The sequence below is a fragment of the Vigna unguiculata genome, chromosome 7 (assembly GCF_004118075.2).
Source record: "Vigna unguiculata cultivar IT97K-499-35 chromosome 7, ASM411807v1, whole genome shotgun sequence".
Classification (NCBI taxonomy): Eukaryota; Viridiplantae; Streptophyta; class Magnoliopsida; order Fabales; family Fabaceae; genus Vigna; species Vigna unguiculata.
The window spans coordinates 11508263-11517493 of NC_040285.1; positions in this window are offsets into that span (position 1 = coordinate 11508263).

Genomic DNA, 9231 nt, shown 5'->3' on the forward strand with positions numbered 1-9231 from the left:
GGTGGTGTGCATGGAGGTGTAAGACAATAAGCTGTCATTGGTGAGACAAGTCATTTGATACGTGAGAGAGAGAAATATGAAAAGGGAGGCATGTGAATGAATAGTATGGTGATGTAGTTTAAATAGCCATGTTAGGTGCAAGAGTTGTTTCACATCACAGAATACTTCATTGCTTTGCCATTGTAGTTGGATTTGCAGCCTATCAAAATTAATTTCTCATCCGTCAATCTAACATGTTCGGTCATTTTTTTGATTATCTTTTTTGTGTTTGTTTTGTTATTGATCAACTTTAAATGATATTCTGGTAATCTTTTCATATACTTTTACGTAGTTTATTATGGCTCAGAACAACAACCTGCCAGCAAACTTGTCCGTATTGCGTCATCAAGACAATCACATCACCAACTAGATTTGGGAAGGAAACGAGAGGGTCCTCCGGCCACGATGCCATTCTATCTGGATTTTAAAACATACAGATCTTATTGACCCTAGGGTCAGAATGTTAATTGATGCAGTTGGTTTTGGTCACGTTTTAAAAGTGAGTAATGTGGAGATTAATCACCTCATGGTAACAGCATTATGTGAAAGGTGGAGGACTGAAACTCACACCTTCCACATGCCACTAGGAGAAACAACTGTTACCTAGGAAGATGTTTCACTACAATTGGGGGTGCCAATTGATGGTGAACCTGTCACTGGTGGAAGTTCCGGAAACTTGCTGCAATTGTTACAAGATTTATTGGGGAATATTCCATCCGAAAATATGATCACAGGGAACCGCATAAAGCTATCATGGATAAATAGCAGATTCCGAGAATTACCGGATGACGCAAACCTGGCAACCATTGGACAATATGCACGAGCACACATCCTTATATTGATTGGCAGCATGTTGATGCCAGATACATCAGTCAGTCTCGTGCATTTTATGTTTTTGCCATTGTTAAGAGAATTGGATCATATTTCAAATTTTAGTTGGGGGTTCGCAGTATTGGCATGCTTGTATCGTGCACTGGATCACAACACAAAATTCCAACAAGACAACATTGGTGGATGCATGTTATTGCTGCAATGTTGGGCGTGGGAGAGATTCACATGCATATCTCCAGAAATACAACCAGTCACGGAGGACGAGATTGTGGCTGGCCTTGCGTTCCCCTTAAGTGTGAGATGGTGTCGGCAAACACGTTCCGTCTTCCATGACCAAACTACTGTGGTGGGGTTCCGAAAAAAAATTGATCATATTCAACCAAAGCAGGTTCATTATCACCAATGCTCTACTATTTTGTTTGTTGAAATTCCCTTTGTTTTTTTTATGTTTAATATTAACATTAATTTTTGCAGTTTTTATGGACACCATATCGACAACCCCATGTTAGTCGCATGATAATCATAAATGTTTCTCCCATTAGTCGGGCATTGGTTCCTCTTATATGTTTTACGACTGTTGAATTTCACCAAGTCGATCGGGTAGTTAGACAGTTTGGTTGGCGACAAAACATCCCATCCGACCCGATGAACCTACATGAGGTTCACCGAATTGATCTTCGAGGAATGGAGGAAAATTAATTGGAGGCAATATCACCATCGTTTTATAATGGTATGGAATAATCGTCATAATTCCATTGTTCAGGGCGAACCTTTCACCAAAAGTGGCCATCTGCGTGATAACTCGCCCTACATGCAATGGTATATAAATTCGATGATGAAGTGGGAATCATTTATTTCATGCACAACAGTTTAATTAAACTTTTTATTATAATTGATTTTCAATAATATCAATTAATTTTTTATTTTCTTTTAGTATGACATGCCTGAGCAATATCAAAATCCGCCTTCACATCAGCAGCTTCGTCCGGATAGACCCTTTTCAGGCCTCCTTCAGTCACAAAATCTAACTCCTAGTTTTGGGAATTGGGATCAAAGAATGCATCCTCCATCGTCATCTCAGCAGGTCCCGACTTCATATGGTTTATTCCCACCGCCATCAAACTTTGGAGTAGGTCCATCGCAATATTATGGTGGTTCATCTGGCCCACAATTTTCCAGCTATGGGGGTGTTCCATCACAAATGTTTGGGACATCATCACTAACTCCACCATCTGCATACTGAGGCCCCTCATCTTCACAACAATACTACAGACCTGAAATTCCATTTAATGTTTCAGAAGAAGGTTCTCAATCTGTGGAAGTGGAAGATACTGATGACAAAAGTGAGTCACCCTATCCTCCCCCACAACTTGAGAGACGACCTCGACGACCCACACAGAGGCCACCATGCGGCACAAGCAGCCATCGTTGAACAATGTTATTGTCAAATAAAGTTATCACATTATGGGAGAATATTGTACTATGTATGTGTACTATTTGAATGACAATTGCATATGTACGTAATGAATTGAAGCTCTATAATTTTTTTTTCTTTATTCACTCAATAATGGTGCAACTCCTATGCTTATAAATACCACATCCCTACACTACATGAAATGCAAACTTTCAAGTGTCCAACACATCAATTGCTTGGCATCTTCTTCTACCTTTTCTTTCTTAATTGAAAACCGTAAGATGGAACATTTTCCCCTCAAATGTTTGGCATCACAGAGTCTCAGGATTTCACCAATTTTTACATAGCTGCCTTATACACAAACGGTGAAATGAAACTCTGTGAGGATAGGGTGAAGTTCATATGTCAGAGTCCGTAGATATTTCGCATTCCATACAACTGCACATACAACATGCTCAACCAAAGAGTTTGTGCAGCCATTTCATGACAATCAAACACAACCATAAACAACCTATACTTCAGACGACCCACCATGACTTCTTAAGGAAATATTGTCTATGATGCATTTGAAATAAAGACAGATGAACATGTTTTTCAAATGTTGCAATGTAAGTCCCTTTCAACTCAATGATTGAATTGTATGTCACATTCACAAGATCACCTGAAAAAATCATTTCTCTTTTAACTACAAACACCCCATCATCATCATCCTCAAACTCTGTCCCAACTTCACCAACTATTCTTTATTATGGTAGACCTTTAAGGGGTGCTGGTATCACAGAGAGTCGATCTGGTTTTGGTCTTGAGTTTCGTTCGGATGCCACAAAAACCTTCTCCATCAGACATGATTGCACCTACAATGAATTATTAGAAACCGTAACTCAATTAGTCGAGTGTGGTGATCGTAGAGTTATCAAACAAATTGACTATCGTCGCCCTTCAACAATACGCAACAAACGACTATTTCATGACACCACAGAAATCAAATGTGACTTTGATGTTTCACAGATGATCAGTCGTTGGGAACACATACAAAGTCTAGACCAATCTGTCAAAAAATTGCGTATCTCTTCCTATATCGAGCTTTTCATCCAAACTAGAGACATCAGACCACCAACACCTGCCGAAGAATACGAAGATATCAATTCTGGATGGTTTGTGGATCACCGAGGAAGAAGAAGATACAGATGGTTGCCGTAATTCATTTAGTTTTTTTTCTTTGCTTTCCATTTTAAGTTATGTTCAACTTGTTAATCATTTTATTTTTCTTTAATTAATGGAATATGTTAAACTTTTTTATTAATGGAGTACAAATGCTATAAAAATAAATATGTTATGCTGTAATCAATTATATGGATCATGTTATCCATCACCACAATTAATTTGCTGCAAAAATGCGTACTGTAATCGATTACCATCAATAAAATTTGGACATCTGATGCGAAGGTAATCGATTACATCGTAAGTTAATCGATTACGTGTGACCTTAATCGATTAAATAATCGATTACACAAATCTAAAATTGTAAAATGTAATCGATTACCAAAGCCTGTAATCGATTACTAAAGTAACAGGAGCCCCTTGGAATATAAATCCTAACTTGGTAATCGGTTACAAAAGAGCTGTAATTGATTAACGAACTAACAGGAGCCCCTGGAAAATTATTTCTAGGTTCGTAATCGATTACAGAAACACGGTAATCGATTAACAAACTATCACGAGCCCTGGAAAATAATTTTTGCCTTGGTAATCGATTACAGAAACCCTGTAATCGATTACACCTCTAACAGGAGCCACTGGAAAATAATTTTTGCCTTGGTAATCGATTACAGAAATTCTGTAATCGATTACACCTCTAACAAGAGCCACTAAAAAATAATTTTTGCCTTGGTAATCGATTAACCTCTATCAAGAGCCCTTGGAAAATTATTTTTAACGTGGTAATCGATTACACAAACCCTGTAATCGATTACACCTCGTCTTCCATTATAAATACAACATTTTCTCTCTCCGCCGCTGCATACCAAAAACCCAACTCGTGCCCCCTTTCCCTCCTCCGTGATTTCACCACTGTGCCTTCATTTCTTAACCAAATCACCTCTTGTTCGTTGCAATCTTTATCATTTTCAATTCTTTACAAAATCCACCGATTAAAATCTTCAGAAACACCCAAAAATGGCTGAATCTTCAAGAAAACGCAAGACTCAAACCGGTGCTCGCCGCCGCCGTGGTGCTGTCGTCAACGAACCTAAAGAAATAATTCCACCTTCACAACCACAGAGACTCTTCTCTTTCGTAGCACAATATGAAAGGTATACTTCAAAATTTTCTGACAGAGATATTATTGAATCCAGATATCTTGATGATTTTATTGCTGAGCAAAACTTTGAGTGCTATGATATACTGCACAACTTGGGATTGTTACCTTTTTTGACTAATCGTCAATGTTATTATCCGGAGTTAGTTAGAGTATTTTATTCTAACTTACAAATTACTGATGAAGGGGTTATTCTTAGTGAAGTTAAGCATGTCAAGATTAGAATGGATATAAATATGTTTTATCGTATAACCTAGTTAGGCACTCAAGGGGTCTGTTTTGAGGGAAACATGGTGGAGGAATGGAGAGATGATTATTCGAGTCACAATGCAAAAGTAATGATTTGTCATGACAATGTAAATATTGGAGGAAGATTACTGGCAGGCCAAATGAAAGTGGAAACACGTATCCTGCACTAGATCTTATGTCGATACCTGGTATCCCGATCAACTAACCTTGCCCAAGCTACTGAAGAAGACATTATCTTAATGTGGGCAATGCTGACCGGAAGGCAGCTTAATTGGGTCATCTGATTAGATATCGCATGAAAAAGGCATTAAGAGACAATGCCCCTTTACCATATGCTAATCACATTACTAACATTTTAATTAAGTTTAATGTTCCTCTAGAAGATGAACCATTTGAGGAGGTTAATTGGAGAACATGTTCAATTGGTGCTGAAGTTATTCATTCCTTTGGTTTTGTAAAAAACCAAAATGGTGAATGGATTCATAAACGTGATATGCAGGATGCACCTATTCATGATCACCGCACACCATCTCCACCGCCTCAGCCTACCCAGGATGCATCGGCTGCTATGCTTAATGATATTATCCACGAAATCCGCGATCTCCAGGCTTTTGTTGGTTCAAGATTTGACAATATAGATGCTCGGGTTGGTCAACTTGAGGAAGACATGGCTTATGTGTGGCGCCAATTTCCTCCTTCTTAGATGCATTTTGATGTTTATTTCATTCAAAAACTTTGTATTTGTTTAATTCACTTTTACATTGACATTATTATGTTAGTACTTTAATTGATTGTAATGTTTTCTTTTTCATTATTATCACTATTTTTAGTTTCATATTCAACTATATCATATGTCATTGCTTTCCTATCCAGTAAAATGTTTGTTAACGTTCTTTTTCAAAAAATTACGCATGTAATCGATTACAGTTCGTGCGTAATCGATTACATAACACCCAGAAAACTACAACGCATGCATTAATCGATTACAACATATGGTAATCGATTACTGCTTCAAAAACGTTATCCCCCGCACGATTACAGCATGCAGTAATCGATTACAGCATATGGTAACCGATTACTGCACCTAAAACGTTCACCCCCACACAATTTCGCCCTTTGACTCGCTTGACCACAAAAACGTTTGGGGGCTACACGATTTCTTTATACGAAAAAATGCTCCCCCAAAACAATTTGCCCATTTCCATAATTTTTTTAAAAACTGCCTATTACCGTAATAACGGAGAGTGAATTTCCTATAAGGGAAAAAAAAAACCCTTTTTTTGTGTGTGATTTTCTTCTAAAATTAATTAATTAATATTGCAACAGTAATAAAGTGATAATGAGCATTGTACGGGAATACATGTTATTAGTGGAGATGGAGATGGGACAAAAATTTCATATCCGTTGGATATGAGAATGAGGATGAGGATGAGGATGAGGATGATGATGAATTTTACTTTAAACTAGTAGGAGACCAGACATACGCACAGATCGTGTTTTTTGTTTTTAAAATTTGGTTATTTTGAAAAAAGATTTTAATATTTTTATGTATAAATAAATAATTTATAAATAAATATTTTTCAAGACTTTAATTGTTAATTTAATTATATGTACCGATTACATTGATTTAATAAATATATTATTGATATAATTAGGTTTAGTTAATTATTATTTTATGTTATGTTTTTTTAGTATATTTGATGATGAATTGGTGGTAAGGTAGATTGTAACACCCCATTTAAATAATAGCCTTAATTTAAATGAAATGTCACACAGATGAAAAGGAGAAACAAAGCCACGGAGTATAACGTTACTCCTTACAAATATCCAGAAGAAAATAGGAAAGGATTAAGGCACACTACGATGTCAGATAAAAGGTGAAGTAAGAGATTGACAGTAATTCACATAAAACTCAAGACAAGTCAATACATGGGCCTTAGCCCTAAATGAAAGTTGGAATCCATCCTAGAGAGGCTATGTAGCGAAATCACCGTTTCCCTATTGACCACGGGGAGTTCTCACATCTGCTCACATCAACAGGTTGATGATCATCGCAAAAGGAGAAAATCACACACATAACAATCAACAAGCAACAGAGTAAGCTAGAGCAAAAAAAGGTTTATCATACAGTTACACACAACTTCATAGTCCAAGATGCACATGTCAACCAATCATGTTACGACTTTCAAACAATACACTAAGACTCACGACGCGACTCATCTGAATACATATAATTAGTCGGATTCAACGGATGCTTGCACTTGTGGTGACCTTTCCTGCTCTACCGAGCTAATTGTTACAGTGTTTCTTTCCCCCCACACAAGGTTAGCCCTTAGAGTATTTCAGGCCTCCTATTACTCTCAACACTTGAGTCAGTACGCTCTATGTGAGACTAACTGACTCTTTAGAGTGTCAGGATGCAATCCTTACCTTGAATCCTTACTAAATTATAAATAGGGCACCATCATGAACTCCCACTAACATGGGTCATGGAATTACGTCCCGACCAACTGAGGCACCACCATGAGGTCTCACCTAGAGGCTCATGGAATTACGCCCTAACCAATAAGGCACCACCACAAAACTATCGTGGAATTACATCCTAACCACATACAAATCATGTTTCACCAACCATGTATGTACTTGTCATGCATACCAATCTCATGTCAATATTTATAACCAACCTTCATTCATTTTCCATACCAAAATCGTACCAACATTTACCACCAATTCTTCATTCATAATTCATACCAAGATCATGCCAAACTTATTGTTTCCAGTCCATAAATAATTTAACACATGCATCCTTAACCAATTCATTACCTTAGCAGGGTAATACAATCATATAAGAAATCACCAATCAAAGACATGAGAAAGAACAGGCACCGATCAACCACTTGCACCAGTCTCGCTCAAGCCATGGACCATCACTCAAGCAAAAGGGGTCTTTCGCTCAAGCGACAAGCCCTCGCTTAGGCGAGACTGCCAACAGGGAGGGTTGTTGATTTCGCGAGTTCTCACTTAGGCGAGCCCTTCTCGCCTAAGCGAGGCCATCCCTCGCCCAATGGTGAGGTCCCCCGCCTGGGCTAAAACTGCAGCGACATGCCAAGGCTCCCACGCATTCTCGCTTAGGCGAGCCCCTCTCGCTTGAGCGAGATGTCACCTCGCTCAAACGAGAGCTCTCCGCCTGAGCGAGATCTCGAGCACAAATCTGGCCTGATTCTGCAAGTCTCGCCTAGGCGAGACAGACTCGCTTAGGCGAGAGCATCAATTTCTCGTTACTATTTTCCCTGCAACAGGCACACATACGAATCCAAACCAATATACCAAGGCATTCCATGCATTCATAGAGTCATACCAACCATATAATCGTAAAATAACAGCAAGACAAACAGAAAATCAAAACACACGAGTAAGCCCTAGCTTCCCTTACCTAGAAGGAGCTAGCCAAAAGACTCGTATTCTCAAACAGTGAACACCACAGCTCTGAGACAGCTTAATGAGCTAGAAACAATAGCAGAACAGTATGGAAATGATGTCATTAAGATGAGCCTCAGAAAAAACACGAAATAAGACCAGAGGAGAACTAGTATGAGCTAAGAAGCAACTTACGTGGAGCTGAAAAGCTTGAGCTTGCTTGACTAAGAGTTGGGACCAAACCCTAGTAGAGCACGACTGTTGTTATAAGAGAGGGTGAGAGCTATTTTTTTGAAAAGTGAAATGAATGAGAAGGTTAGGACAGTTTAGGGTCTTGGGCACCCCATGGGTCAACCCTTAGGCCTAATAGATGGGAATAGGCCTCTTAAATATTTTTAGGGCAGAAAAGAGGGTTTTACATTGATTGATGAATAAATTTAAGTATATTTGTAATATGTAGTTTTATTTTTTGTAATATATATTGTTATTTAATGTTATTGTATATAAATCAATTATTTATATTTAAATGATTTTAAGGATTGATTTGTTAATTTGAGTATATGTAATTATTACATTTATTAAGTAAATATAATTTTGATACAATAACGTAGAATTAATTAGTTTTATATATTATATTTAATTTTTTTTAATTTTGGTTATATTTGTAATGTCATTGGTTTAAAAGTTGATTATTTGCCGATAAATTTAAATTTAATGTCATTAGTATTAAATTTTATATATATTGTCATTAAGTTTTTAATTGTTGATTGAACCTAACAATAGATAATTTTAATTCTATCATAAACGTAATTTTTTGGGTTAAATTAATATAATTAACTTCAAAATAAAATATTTATGGGAATATGAAAAGATGGCGGCAAATGGAATTATTGTATGTCTTATCGAGGTGTATAGACTGATATTTTGGAGCATGTTAATTTATATGGTCAGGACGTTTGGATTT